Source organism: Aethalodelphis obliquidens, unplaced genomic scaffold (genome assembly GCF_003676395.1).
Source record: "Aethalodelphis obliquidens isolate GAN/ISIS:26980383/991018 unplaced genomic scaffold, ASM367639v1 scaffold4, whole genome shotgun sequence".
Lineage (NCBI taxonomy): Eukaryota > Metazoa > Chordata > Mammalia > Artiodactyla > Delphinidae > Aethalodelphis > Aethalodelphis obliquidens.
The window spans coordinates 63,932,337-63,948,565 of NW_020837948.1; the positions used below are offsets into that span (position 1 = coordinate 63,932,337).

The 16,229-nt window shown below is 40.3% G+C and overlaps 1 long non-coding RNA gene across 1 annotated transcript in view; it reads right to left on the reverse strand.

Moving 5' to 3' along the window:
* Positions 1-16,229, reverse strand: part of LOC113617467 (uncharacterized) — an 82,127-nt gene that overhangs the window by 35,268 nt on the left and 30,630 nt on the right. The gene's annotated exons all lie outside the window — the stretch shown is intronic.

The following is a 16,229-nucleotide window of genomic DNA, read 5'->3' on the forward strand; positions in this document are numbered from 1 at the left end:
GGAACCATAGCCAGGTGCTCAAGGAATTGGTTCTTTATGAAGAAATAATCAAATATTCCTTCCTTTCTTCATTCCTCCTCATTTCTGCTTCCTCTCACATTAACTACCAGCATCCCTTTCCCCAGGGGCCAGAGTGCTACTTGGGGAACTAATAATAATGTACATTTTTTCCTAAATCGCTTCAGCTCCAAGGATTTAGACATTCATTAGGAGCTTATGCCCAGTAGCAGGTCTGACCAGTTGGTCATCAAAACAGGTAATGCATGTACTCTTTTGAGGATTAGATCATTAAATCCATTGGAAACATCATCCAGCCTTTAAAAGTCCTCGACTCTTTCAACTTTGAAAAAGACCATTACGTGGATTTGCATGGTGAAAAATGAGAGGGAAGGAGTGAAGACTTGAGAATGGTGACTGGAGAACAACTACTCATGAGTCTAAGAGCAAGAGCATCCAGGCTACTAAAAGACCTTCCCTGTGCAGAGAGGCCCAAAGGGAAGGTGACCTCCTGATTTAAAGGTCAAACTCAGATACACACAGATATGTACACAAAGGCACACACATGAACACACACACACACGTGCACACATATTAATACACACATACTGAAATAGTCATCCAGTTCATTGGCATAAGCATAGGGTTGAACCCAAGCTTTTTGCACTGACCTTCTTATTTTCTGTGTATTTGTCTTAGAGGGCCTCAGACCTGGGACTCAAAAGTCAAGCTGTCAAGTTTTGTGGAAGATGAAATTGAGAGAAGACAATATTTGCCTATAGAAGATTTTGATTAACAGGAACAAAAGCTTAGCATAGGCAGATGATAAATGGGTGAGGGATGAAACAGTGGGGGGAATGATATACCTGGCTGTGAGGAGAAAAGGATGACTGGAGCAGCCAAAGGAAGCTCTGAGGCCACAGAAATCACCAAAGCCCAGTGTATCATCCTGTGAGTATACAGTCCTGCAGGCCTGCCAAAACCAGACATGCATCCTCGCTGACCTTTCCAGGTCTGAGTGACTCCCAACCAGACTGAAGACTGTGACCAAGGAGTGAATTCCTTTTCCTTCCTGATGACCCTGCATTACTTTCCAGTAATTCTCCTGTGGTACAATTGTTTCTGTATCAGCACAGGAAGGGAATTTGTGATTCCTTCTGGAAACTGGAGTGCTGTGGGTGCCAGGCTCTCTCTTGGCTGCTGGCTCAGAGTCCGATTATACACAGACCTGGAAGGAAGCCCAATCATGTGTGGGTTGTGATGCAACAGCCTGGCTCACCAGCAGACTGGGTGGCGGCTTTAACTCTCTAGGACTCAGTAGCCTTTTGGTGACCATCAAGCAGAAATTGCCATGACTCCAATGGTGTAAAACAGGGGATAAATCACGCCTACCACTGGTGTCTGTAAATAACGCTTCACTGGAACCCAGCCATGCTCATTTATGGAACTATCCTTTATGGCTGCTTTCACCTAAAAGTGGCAGAGTGGAGCAGCTGTGACAGCAACCATTGGCCTGCAAAGCCTAAATTATTTACTATCTGGCCCTTTACAGAAAAAAATTGCCAACCTCTGATTTAAAAGAAGGATCATCAAGAGAAGGCAGTGTGGTATAACAGAAGGGCCATGAGAAGGGGGCTCCCAAGGCTTGGGTTCTAGCCCTGGTTCTGTTACTAACCATCTGGGTCTCCAGCTCTGAGTGACCGTGAATGTTTCTTCTAGCTGCAAAAGATTAAAAAAAATCTGTGATTTAAGTATTTGGTAATGCACAGGTTTCAAATGCCAATTTTACTGCCCAATACTTTCCATTTTCAAAAAATGTCATTTTTCTATTTGCAATCCAAGGATTATGATATTTAAAATCAACAGATTGGATTCCATACATTGCGTTTTAAAAAGAAACATACAAATATACATACATGCACACATGCACACACACACACACACACATAATCAGAGCAAGCCATCCAGCCCACTGGTATACATATAGGGTTTCACACCCAAGACCCTTGCACTGACCCTCTATGGGAAAGACATGTGTCTTCTAGGGCCTCAACACTTGCTCAGTGAAAGCTGCTGTGTCTAGGGCCTCGCCATCTGTAAAGCTATGATCAAAACATCACTATTCAGTTTCACCTAAGACACAGCTGTAGAATTATGGAGAACTATTCTTACAAAACTGAGCAATTGTCTGAGTCTGTCTCCTGACTGAGGGAATAAAAATGCCTAATTCACAAAACATTTCATATTCTGTAGTACATTTATATAGTGGATGTTATCCTATTTACTTGTATTCTGTACCATCTTTGTTTAGTGGTTACTTTTGAGACTTGCAAACAGTTTCCAAACATCTCTCAATCCGAGAAAAATACAGCATAGTGAAGCTGGTTTTAAATGAGGGCTTCTGGGCTTCCCTGATGGCGCCGGGGCTGAGAGTCCGCCTGCCGATGGAGGGTACACGGGTTCATGCCCCCGTCCGGGAGGATCCCACATGCCGCGGAGCAGCTGGGCCCGTGAGCCATGGCCGCTGAGCCTGCGCGTCCGGAGCCTGTGCTCCGCAATGGGAGAGGCCACAACAGTGAGAGGCCTGCGTACCACAAAAAAATAAAAAATAAAAAAAATAATGAGGGCTTCTGTCTTAGTCTAGGTTCTCCCCAAAAGCAGAGCCTGAGACAAGACCATTTACTTTGGGAAGTGATTCTAAGGAACAGGAGTAGAGGACTGGGCAGATTTAAAGAGGGAAGGAGGGGAAGCTGAGCCAAGGACACTCCATTGAACTAGTAACTAGGATGGGCAATTGCAGCTCCATACCTCTGAGATGCTTTGAATCGCCTTGTAGAACGAGGCCCTGATGTCTTCCTGAATATTATGGGGTGGGGGGGAATATTTATCCCCCAACTCCCATCATTGCCCCAAGGGGTTTTAGTTCACTCCCACTTCCAGTGTGCGTGGGGCAGAATGGCTAACCTGGTCTCTGCAAGCAATAGCCTCAGGGAAGCCCCAGGTCAGAAAGCAAGAGTTATGTGGTACGATTGAGGCAAGGACCTGATGGGTCACAACTGCATAGAGTTGTCATAGCAATGGCTGGAGTCAAAAGGCAGGCAAAGAGGATATAAGCAAGGGCACAAGAAGTGTCCCAGACAGTGCGTAATGCTTAAGTTTTACTACCCCATTCTCCCAACACACCATCAATTAGGTTATTAGCATGATGACAGCACTCCTTCACCCAACATCAGATGAGCATCTGCCTCATGCTAGAACCATGGAAGAAAGAGATGAAGACTCTTGTCCTTGTGTTCAAGGAGAACTCCACTTTTAAAAAGGACACAATTCTGTAAATAAACCATGTTAATGCATTCCGATCAACACTATCAGTTAATGTGTGAACACAGACAGATTATCCTACTCTGTTGGAAGGATAGCAACGAATGGAGGTCAATGTAAAGGAAGTCTTCAGAAAGAGGGTGATGCCTGAGACGTTTCAAAGGACCAATAGCAGTTTTCCAGGAAGTAAAGCTGGATAGAAGAATAAATCACCTATGAAAATCATGGAAGCTGGACAAGTCAGAATGTGTGCAGGAAAATACAAGGATTTCAGAAAGGTTAAAACAGAGATAATGTGTGGGGAAATGGTCACCACAAAGAGGGAGCAGAGTCCAAACCATGAAACACTGGATCCCATCCTAAGTACCTTGAGCTCCTTCTATTGACAATAAAGGAACATGGAAAGACTGTTAAAAAAAATAAAGGGCTTCCCTGGTGGCACAGTGGTTAAGAATCCGCCTACCAATGCAGGGTACACAGGTTCAAGCCCTGGTGCGGGAAGATCCCACATGCCGCGGAGCAACTAAGCCTGTGAGCCACAACTACTGAGCCTGCACTCTAGAGCCTGCAAGCCACAACTACTGAGCCTGCGTGCCACAAATACTGAGGCCCGCGCTCCTAGAGCCCGTGCTCTGCAACAAGAGAAGCCACCACAATGAGAAGCCTGCACACTGGAATGAAGAGTAGCCCTGCTTGCAATGAGAAAGCCCGCACACAGCAACGAAGACCAAACGCAGCCAAAACTAAATAAATAAATAAATTTTTTCAATAAATAAATAAAATAAAGAAGGAAGTTATTCAATTTACTTTGAAGAACAACAACTCCGATAACATCATGGAAGGGAATTTATATCATCTCAAAGGAATTTCAGAAGTAAATTAAAGTGTGTATATCTAATGATCCCAAGATTAAAATAATTCAAGTCTGTCAAACATTTCAATTCATAGAATACACAATAACCTATTATTCTGTAAATATACAGAACATTATAACTAAATTTAACACAAGACTAAATGAAAACCATTGCAAGGTTTCATCAGAGACTTTTATGAGATCGCAGGTCTGTTATTTATTATTTAGTGTTCACAGCACTTTACAATGCAGGCTTACAAATAACTGAAACCACTGGTCACTTCCCTAGCCCTTTACCTCTGTGAAGCAATGTGATAATTCAGAAAGACTACTGCCAGGACTCAGTCCAGAAGTGTAGATTATTCCCACCACATTGAGAAGAAAATCAGTCATTTAGGTTTTTTATTGAGATAATGAACAACGGGCATCCAATAAACAAAGTTGCTATTCTCAACTTAAATTTGCCAAAACAGTAATTCTAAGGCTCTTACATGAATTTTTGTGCCAAATACAAGAGGCAGGGTCATGTCAATGGAGGAAGAAGGCAAAGATGTGACACTAAACATGGAAGGACAGACACAGTGACAAAAGAAAGACTTAAAGGAGCAACAAACTTGCTGTGCCTGTTTCCACATTACCTAGAATGAGAGAGTACCCAATTTCTCCCTTTGCTAGACCATCCACAATAATTGATGTTGATTCTGGGTGGCTAGACATATGACCCATTTCTAGAGAGGCAATCCAGAGCCCCTCAGCTTGTGTTCAAGCCCCTCCCGGTCATGGAGCCAAGGCTGCCATCTATTTTGGAGTCATCGTCCACTTTGGCAGTCTGGTGAGACCTGGAGACCCCTTTCCTATTTCTATTTTCTAAATAATAATGAATTTAAATGTATAAAATAAAATTATATTGAAATATAATTACCAAACTATTACAGAACAAATTTTGTGATATACTAATGCATGTGCTCCTTTATCAGTACACTACACATCAAGATCTAATGGTGACTCTGATAACTAGCATAATTTCAATGACATTATGAGCATGAATGATATTTTGAAATATCTGCAACACTGTGAGATGATATGAAAATATCAGTAATTTCTATTGGTGACAAATGCATATGCTGCTAATACTGCTATGGTTTATTGCCTACTAATAATTGAAACATATGCTAAAGTTCAATTAGAGGTCAGTGAAACTAAAGATTTAATTCACGAATCCCTGGTTAAGCCTGCTAGCCACACTTCTGAAGGTGTGGCCTCCAAGTTTCAATCCATTTCCTGGGAAAAAGCAACTCCAATTTCAAGGAATTCCTCAGATCTCCATAAAATGGAAGGGGTAATTTTCAAATCAAGTGATTAAAAACATAAATAATAACTAAAAGCTACCATGAATTTAGAGTTACTTAGAAATATTTGAATTTCATAAATCACAATCCCATCCACATGGATTAGACCTAGAACAGTGCCCATACAGCCATACGTGTAAGACCTTGTATTTATTCAGGCCACAAACAATGCACTAAGCATATAAGAATTTGAAAAGCTGCTTTTAACAGAAATGGTATCTGTTTAAAAACGGAATATAGGAAGGGGACTTTCATGATGGTGGAGGAGTAAGACATGGAGATCACCTTCCTCCCCACAAATACGTCAGAAGTACATCTACATGTGGAACAACTCCTACAGAACACCTACTGAACGCTGGCAAAAGACCTCACACTTCCCAAAAGGCAAGAAATTCCCTACATACCAGGGTAGGGCAAAAGAAAAAACAGAGACAAAAGAATAGGGACGGGACCTGCACCTCTGGGAGGGAGCCATAAAGGAGGAAAAGTTTCCACACACTAGGAAGCCCCTTCACTAGCAGAGACAGGGGTTGGGTGGGGGGGAAGCTTTGGAGCCATGGAAGAGGTCACAGTAACAGGGGTGCAGAGGGCAAAAAGGAGAGATTCCCGCACAGAAGATTGGTGCCAACCAACACTCACCAGCCTGAGAGGCTTGTCTGCTCACCCACCAGGGCGGGTGGGGCTGGGAGCCGAGGCTCGGGCTACGGCGGTTAGACGCCAGGGAGAGGACTGGGGTTGACTGCGTGAACACAGCCTGAAGGGGGCTAGAGCACTATAGCTGGCTGGGAGGGAGTCCGGGAAAAAGTATGGAACTGCTTAAGAGTCAAGAGACCATTGTTTCGGGGTGCGTGAGGAGAGCGGATTCAGGGCACCGCCTAAATGAGCTCCAGAGATGAGCGTGAGCCATGGTTATCAGCACAGACACCAGAGATGGGCATGAAATGCTAAGGCTGCTGCTACAGCCACCAACAATCTTATGTGCAAGCACAGGTCACTATCCACACCTCGACTCCCAGAAGCCTGTGCAGCCCACCACTGCAAGCGTCCCGTGATCAAGGGACAACTTCCCCAGGAAAACACACGATGCACCTCAGACTGTTCCAAAGTCACGACGACCTCTGCCGCCTCAGCCTCGCCCCGCATTCTGTACCCTCCCTCTCCCTGGCCTGATTGAGCCAGAGCCCCCAAATGAGCCATTCCTTTAACGCTCTCCTGTCTGGGCAAAGAACAGATGCCAGAGGGCGACTGACATGCAGAGGCGGGGCCAAACCCAAAGCTGAACCCCAGGTGCTGTGTGAACAAAGAAGAGAAAGGGAAATTTCTCCCAACAGCCTCAGGAGCAGCAGATTAAATCTCCACAAACAACATGATGGACCCTGAATCTGTGGAATACCTGAACAGACAACGAATCATTCCAAAACTGAGGTGGTGGACTTTGGGAGCAACTGTAGAGCTGGGGTTTGCTTTCTGCATCTAATTTGTTTCCAGTTTTATATTTATCTTAGATTAGTATTTAGAGCTTATTACCACTGGTAGATTTGTTTATTGATTTGGTTGCTGTCTTCCTTTTATATATTTTTTTTTCCTTTTTCCTTTTTGTGACTGTGTATGTGTATGCTTCTTTGTGTGAATTTGTCTTTAAAGGTTTGCTTTTACCATTTGTCCTAGGGTACTGTCTGTCCATGTTTTTTTTAGTACAGTTTTTAGTGCTTCTTATGATAGGTGGATATGTTTATTGGTTTCGTTGCTTTTTTAAATTACTTTTTAATTTTTAAATTTTAATAATTTTTTTTATTTTAATAACTCTATTATTTTTTTTCTTTCTTTCATTTATTTTCTTTTCTCCCTTTTCTTCTGAGCCATGTGGCTGACAGGGTCTTTGTGCTCCAGCCATGTGTCAGGCCTGAGCCTCTGAGGTGGGAGAGCCAAGTTCAGGACATTAGCCCACCAGAGACCTCCAAGCCCCTTCTAATATCAATCAGTGAGAGCTCTCCCAGAGATCTCCACCTCAACGCTAAGACCCAGCTCCACTCAACGCCCAGGAAGCTACAGTGCTGGACACCCTATGCCAAAAAACTAGCAGGACAGGAACACAACCCCACCCAGCAGCAGAGAGGCTGCCTAAAATCATAATAAGGCTACAGACACCCCAAAACACACCACCGGACATGGTCCTGCCCACCAGAAAGACAAGATCCAGCCTCATTCACCAGAACACAGGCACCAGTCCCCTCCACCAGGAAACCTACACAACCCACTGAACCAACCTTACCCACTGGGGGAAGTCACCAAAAACAATGGGAACTATGAACCTGCAGCCTGTGAAAAGGAGACTCCAACACAGTAAGTTAAGCAAAATGAGAAGACAGAGAAATACACAGCAGATGAAGAAGCAAGGTAAAAACCCTCAGACCAAACAAATGAAGAGGAAATAGGCAGTCTACCTGAAAAAGAATTCAGAGTAATGATAGCAAAGATGATCCAAAATCTTGGAAATAGAATGGAGAAAATACAAGAAATGTTTAACAAGGACGAGAACTAAAGAGCAAACAAACAATGATCAGTAATGAACAACACAATAAATGAAATTGAAAATTCTCTAGAAGGAATCAATAACGGAATAACTGAGACAGAAAACGGATAAGTGACCTGGAAGATAAAATCGTGGAAATAACTGCTGCAGAGCAGAATAAAGAAAAAAGAATGAAAAGAATTGAAGACAGTCGCAGAGACCTCTGGGACAACATTAAACACACCAACATTCGAACTATAGAGGTCCCAGAAGAAGAAGAGAAAAAGAAAGGGACTGAGAAAATATTTGAAGAGATTACAGTTGAAAACTTCCCTAATATGAAAAAGGAAATAGTCAATCAAGTCCAGGAAGCACAGAGAGTCTCATACACGATACATCTAAAGAGAAACACACTAAGACACATATTAATCAAACTAACAAAAATTAAATAAAAAGAAAAATATAAAAAGCAGCAAGGGGGGCTTCCCTGGTGGTGCAGTGGTTGAGAGTCCGCCTGCCGATGCAGGGTACACAGGTTCGTGCCCCAGTCCAGGAAGATTCCACATGCCGCGGAGCGGCTGGGCCCGTGAGCCATGGCCGCTGCGCCTGCGCGTCCGGAGCCTGTGCTCCGCAACGGGAGAGGCCACAACAGTGAGAGGCCCGCGTACCGCAAAAAAAAAAAAAAAAAAAAGCAGCAAGGGAAAAGCAACAAATAACATACAAGGGAATCCCCATAAGGTTAACAGCTGATCTTTCAGCTGAAACTCTGCAAGCCAGAAGGGAGTGGGGGACATATTTAAAGTGATGAAAGGGAAAAACCTACAACCAAGATTACTCTACCCAGCAGGAATCTCATTCAGACTCGACAGAGAAATTAAAGCTGTTACAGACAAGCAAAAGCTAAGAGAAGTTAGCACCACCAAACCAGCTCTACAACAGATACTGAAGGAACTTCTCTAGGCAGCAAACACAAGAGAAGGAAAAGACCTACAAAACCAAACCCAAAACAAGAAAATGGTAATAGGAACATACATATCGATAATTACCTTAGGTAAATGGATTAAATGCTCCAACCAAAAGACAAGGACTGGCTGAATGGATACCAAAAAAAGACTTGTATATATGCTGTCTACAAGAGACCCACTTCAGACCTAGGGACATATACAGACTGAAAGTGAGGGGATGGAAAAAAAAATTCCATGCAAATGGAAATCAAAAGAAACCTGGAGTAGCCAATTCTCATATCAGACAAAATAGACCTTAAAATAAAGACTATTACAAGAGTCAAAGAAGGACACTACATAATGATCAAGGGATCAATCCAAGAAGAAGACGTTAACAATTGCAAATATTTATGCACCTGACACAGGAGCACCTCAATACATAAGGCAAAGGCTAACAGCCATAAAAGGGGAAACCGACAGTAACACAATAGTAGTAGGGGACTTTAACACCCCACTTTCACCAATGGACAGATCATCCAAAATGAAAATAAAAAAGGAGACACAGGCTTTAAATGACACATTAAATAAGATGGACTTATTGATATTTACAGGACATTGCATCCAAAAACAACAGAATACACTTTCTTCTCAAGTGCTCATGGAACATTCTCCAGGATAGACCATATCTTGGGTCACAAATCAAGCCTTGGTAAATTTAAGAAAACTGAAATCAAATCAAGTATCATTTCCAACCACAATGCTATAAGACTAGATATCAATTACAGGAAAAAAAACTGTAAAACCTACAAACACATGGAGGCTAAACAATACATTACTAAATAACCACAGTATCAGTGAAGAAATCAAAGACGAAATCAAAAAATAACTAGAAACAAACGACAATGAAAACACGACAACTCAAAACCTCTGGGATGCAGCAAACCAGTACTAAGAGGGAAGTTTATAGTAATACAATCCTACTTCAAGAAACAAGAAACATCTCAAATAAACAAGCTAACCTTACACCTAAGGCAATTAGAGAAAGAAAACAAAAAATCCCCAAAGTCAGCAGAAGGAAAGAAATCATAAAGATCAAATCAGAAATAAATGAAAAAGAAAGAAAGAAAACAATAGCAAAGATCAATAAAACTAAAAGCTGGTTTTCTGAGATGATAAACAGAATTGATAAACCATTAGCCAAACTCGTCAAGAGAAAAAGGGAGAAGACTCAAAACAACAAAATTAGAAATGAAAAAGGGGAAGTGACAACTGACACTGCAGAAATACAAAGGATCATGAGAGATTACTACAAGCAACTGTATGACAATAAAATGGACAACCTGGAAGAAATGGACAAATTCTTAGGAAAGCACAACCTTCCGAGACTGAACCAGGAAGAAATAGAAAATATAAACAGACCAATCACAAGCACTAAAATTGAGACTGTGATTAAAAATCTTCCACAAACAAAAGCCCAGGGCCAGATGTCTTCACAGTCGAATTTGATCAAACATTTGAGTAGAGCTAACACCTATCCTTCTCAAACTCTTCCAAAATATAGCAGATGGAGGAATACTCCCAAACTCATTCTACCAGGCCACCATCACCATCATACTGAAACCAGACAAAGATGTCACAAAGAAAGAAAACTACAGGCCAATATCACTGATGAACACAGATGCAAAAATCCTCAACAAAATACTAGCAAACAGAATCCAACAGCACATTAAAAGGATCATACACCATGATCAAGTGGGGTTTATCCCAGACATGCAAAGATTCTTCAATATATGCAAATCAATCGATGTGATACACCATATTAACAAATTGAAGAATAAAAAGCATATGATCATCTCAATAGATGCAGAAAAAGCTTTTAACAAAATTCAACATGCATCAATGATAAAAACTCTCCAGAAAGTAGGCACAGAGGGATCTTACTTCAACATAATAAAGGCCATATATGACAAACCCACAGGCAACATCATCCTCAATGGTGAAAAACTGAAAGCATTTCCACTAAGATCAGGAGCAAGACAAGGTTGCCCACTCTCACCACTATTATTCAACATAGTTTTGGAAGTTCTAGCCATAGCAATCAGAGAAGAAAAACAAATAAAAGGAATCCAAATTAGAAGAGAAGTAAAACTGTCACTGTTTGTAGATGACATGATACTATACATAGAGAATCCTAAAGATGCTACCAGAATACTACTAGAGCTAACCAAGGAATCTGGTGAAGTAGCAGGATAAAAAATTAATGCACAGAAATCTCTTACAATCCTGTACACTAATGATGAAAACCTGAAAGAGAAATTAAGGAAACAATCCCATTTACCATTGCAACAAACAGAATAAAACACATAGGAATAAACCTATGTAGGGAGACAAAAGACCTGTATGAAGAAAACTATGACACTGAGGAAAGAAATTAAAGATGATACAAACAGATGGAGAGGTATATACCATGTTCTTGGATTGGAAGAATCAACATTGTGAAAATGACTCTACTACCCAAAGCAATCTACAGATTCAGTGCAATCCCTATCAAACTACCAATGGCATTTTTCACAGAACTAGAATAAAAAATTTCAAAATTTGTATGGAAACACAAAAGACCCCAAATAGCCAAAACAATCTTGAGAAAGAACGGAGCTGGAGGAATCAGGCTCCAGGACTTCAGACTGTACTACAAAGCTACAGTAATCAAGACACTATGGTACCGGCACAAAAACAGAAATAGAGATCAATGGAACAAAATAGAAAGCCCAGAGATAAATCCATGCACATAAGGTCACCTTATCTTTGATAAAGGAGGGAAGAATATACAACGGAGAAAAGACAGCCTCTTTAATAAGTGGTGCAGGGAAAACTGGACAGCTACATGTAAAAGAATGAAATTAGAACACTCCCTAACACCATACACAAAAATAAGCTCAAAATGGATTAAAGACCTAAATGTAAGGGCAGACACTATAAAAGTCTTAGAGGAAAACATCGGCAGAACACTCTATGACATATACCACAGCAAGATCTTTTTTGACCCAACTCCTACAGAAATGGAAGTAAAAACAAAAATAAACAAATGGGACCTACTAAAACTTAAAAGCTTTGGCACAGCAAAGGAAACCATAAACAAGACAAAAAGACAACCCTCAGAATGGGAGACAATATTTGCAAATGAAGCAACGGACAAAGGATTAATCTCCAAAATATACAAGTAGCTCATGCAGCTCTAAATCAAAAAACAAACAACCCAATCGAAAAAATGGGCAGAAGACCAAAATAGACATTTCTCCAAAGAAGATATACAGACTGCCAACAAACACATGAAAGGATGCTCAACATCACAAATCATTAGAGAAATGCAAATCGTAACTACAATGAGGTATCACCTCACACCAGTCAGAATGGCCATCATCAAAACATCTACAAACTATAAATGCTGGAGAGTGTATGGAGAAAAGGAACACTATTTCACTGTTGGTGGGAATGTAAATTGATACAGCCACTATGGAGAACAGTATGGAGGTTCCTTAAAAAAACAAAAATAGAAATACCATATGACCCAGCAATCCCACTACTGGGCATATACCCTGAGAAACAATTCAAAAACAGTCATGTACCACAATGTTCACTGCAACACTATTTCCAATAGCCAAGAAGCAACATAAGTGTCCATCGACAGATAAATGGATAAAGAAGATGTGGCACATATATACAATGAAATATTACTCAGCCATAAAGAGAAATAAAATTGAGTTATTTGTAGTGAGGTGGATGGACCTAGAGACTGTCATACAGAGTGAAGTAAGTCAGAAAGAGAAAAACAAATACTATATGCTAACACATATATATGAAATCTAAAAAAAAAAAAAAAGGTTCTGAAGAACCTAGAGGCAGGACAGGAATAAAGATGCAGACATAGAAAATGGACTTGAGGACATGGGGAGGGGGAAGGAAGGTAAGCTGGGACAAAGTGAGAGAGTGGCATGGACATGTATACACTACCAAATGTAAAATAAGATAGCTAGTGGGAAGCAGCCACATAGCACAGGGAGATCAGCTCACTGCTTTGTGACCACCTACAGGGGTGGGATAGGGAGGGTGGGAGGGAGACACAACAGGGAGGGGATATGGGGATATATGTATATATATAGCTGACTCACTTTGTTATACAGCAGAAACACACCATTGTAAAGCAATTTTACTCCAATAAAGATGTTAAACAAAATATAAATAAAAACGGAATATAATCCCAAGTGCAAGCCATAGACCTTGGTTTGTGTGACCTTGATCTTGAACAAATGAACTCAATTTTCTCATCTGTAAAATGGGTATTAAAATTATGTTGATTTCAGGACTTTCCTGGTGGTCCAGTGGCTAAGACTCTGCACTCCCAATGCAGGGGGCTTGGTTTCAATCCCTAGTCATGGATATAGATCCCACATGCCACAACTAAAGATCGCACCTGCTGCAACTAAAGATCCCGTGTGCCACAACTAAGACCTGGAGCAGCCAAATAAATATTTTTTTAAAAAATTATATTACTCATAAAATTACTGTGAAAACTGAAATGAGCTTGTGTTTTTTATTTTTGAATTTTATTTTTTTACACAGCAGATTCATATTAATTATCCATCTTATACATATTACTGTATATATGTCAATCCCAATCTCCCAATTCATCACACCACCACCACCACCACCTGTCACTTTTGCCCTTGGTGTCCATATGTTTGTTATCTACATCTGTGTCTCTAGTTCTCCCTTGCAAACTGCGTCATCTGTACCATTATTCTAGGTTCCACATATATGCGTTAATATACAATATTTGTTTGTATCTTTCTGACTTACTCTGTATGACAGTCTCTAGATCCATCCATGTCTCTACAAATGACCCAATTTCGTTCCTTTTTATGGCTGAGTAATATTCAATTGTATATATGTATCACATCTTCTTTATCCATTCGTCTGTCGATGGGCATTTAGGTTGATTCCATGACCTGGCTATTGTCAATAGTGCTGCAATGAACATTGGGGTGCATGTGTCTTTCTGAATTATGGTTTTCTCTGGGTATATACCAGTAGTGAGATAGTGGGGTCATATGGTAATTCTATTTTTAGTTTTTTAAGGAACCTCCATACTGTTGTATCAATAGTGGCTGTATCAATTTATATTCCCACCAACAGTGCAAGAGGGTTCCCTTTTCTCCACACCTGCTCCAGCATTTGTTCTTTGTAAATTTTCAGATGATGCCCATTCTAAATGGTGTGAGGTGATACCTCACTGTAGTTTTGATATGCATTTCTCTAATAGTTAGTGATGCTGAGCAGCTTTTCATGTGCTTCCTGGCCATCTGTATGTCTTCTTTGGAGAAATGTCTACTTAGGTCTTCTGCCCATTCTTTGATTGGGTTTTTTACTCTTTTAATATTGAGCAGCATGAGCTGTTTATATATTTTGGAGATTAATCCTTTGTCCGTTGATTCGTTTGCAAATATCTTCTCCCATTCTGAGGGTTATCTTTTCATCTTGTTTATGGCTTCCTTTGCTGTGAAAAAGCTTTTAAGTTTCATTAGGTCCCATTTGTTTAGTTTTGTTTTTATTTCCATTATCCTAGGAGGTGGATCAAAAAAGATCTTGCTGTGATTTATGTCAGAGTGTTCTTCCTATGTTTTCCTCTAAGAGTTTTATAGTGTCCGGTCTTACATTTAGGTCTCTAATTCATTTTGAGTTTATTTTTGTGTATGGTGTTAGGGAGTGTTCTAATTTCATTCCTTTACATGTAGCTGTCCAGTTTCCCCAGCACCACATATTGAAGAGACTGTCTTTTCTCCATTGTATATCCCTGCCTCCTTTGTCATAGATTAGTTGACCATAGGTGCGTGGGTTTATCTCTGGGCTTTCTATCCTGTTCCATTGATTTATATTTCTGTTTTTGTGCCAGTACCATATTATCTTGATTACTGTAGCTTTGTAATACAGTCTGAAGTCAGGGAGTCTGATTCCTCCAGCTCCGTTTTTTTCCCTCAAGACCGCTTTGGCTATTCGGGGTCTTTGGTGTCTCCAAACAAATTTTAAAATTTTTTGTTCTTGTTCTGTAAAAAATGCCATTGGTAATTTGGTAGGGATTGCATTGAATCTGTAGATTGCTTTGGGTATTATACTCATTTTCACAATGTGGATTCTTCCAATCCAAGAACATGGTATATCTCTCCATCCGTTTGTATCATTTTTAATTTCTTTCATCTGTGTCTTATAGCTTTCTGCATACAGGTCTTTTGTCTCCCTACGTAGGTTTATTCCTAGGTATTTTATTCTTTTTGCTGCAATGGTAAATGGGAGTGTGTCCTTAATTTCTCTTTCAGATTTTTCATCATTAGCATATAGTAATGTGAGAGATTTCTGTGCATTAATTTTGTATCCTGCTACTTTACCAAATTCATTGATTAGCTCTAGTACCTTTCTGGTGGCACCTTCAGGATTCTCTATGTATAGTATCATGTCATCTGCAAACAGTGACAGTTTTACTTCTTTTCCAATTTGTATTCCTTTTATTTCTTTTTCTTCTGATTGCTGTGGCTAGGACTTCCAAAACTATGTTGCATCATAGTGGCGAGAGTGGACATCCTTGTCTTGTTCCTGATCTTAGAGGAAATGCTTTCGGTTTTTCACCATTAAAGATGATGTTTGCTGTGGGTTTGTCGTATATGGCCTTTATTATGTTGAGGTAGGTTCCCTCTATGCCCACTTTCTGGAGAGTTTTTATCATAAATGGGTGTTGAATTTTGTCAAAAGCTTTTTCTGCATCTATTGAGATGATCATTTGCTTTTTATTCTTCAATTTGTTAATATGGTGTATCACATTGATTGATTTGCATATATTGAAGAATCCTTGCATCCCTGGGAAACATCCCACTTGATCATGGTGTATGATCCTTTTAATATGTTGGATTCTGTTTGCTAGTATTTTGTTGAGGATTTTTGCATCTATATTCATCAGTGATATCAGTCTGTAATTTTCCTTTTTGTACTATCTTTGTCTGGTTTTGCTGTGAGGGTTTTGGTGGCCTCATAGAATGAGTTTGGGAGTGTTCCTTCCTCTGCAATTTTTTGGAAGTGTTCGAGAAGGATGGGGGTTAGCTCTTCCCTAAATGTTTGATAGAATTTACCTGTGAAACCATCTGGTCCTAGACTTTTGTTTGTTGGAAGATTTTTAACCACAGTTTCAATTTCATTATTTGTGGTTG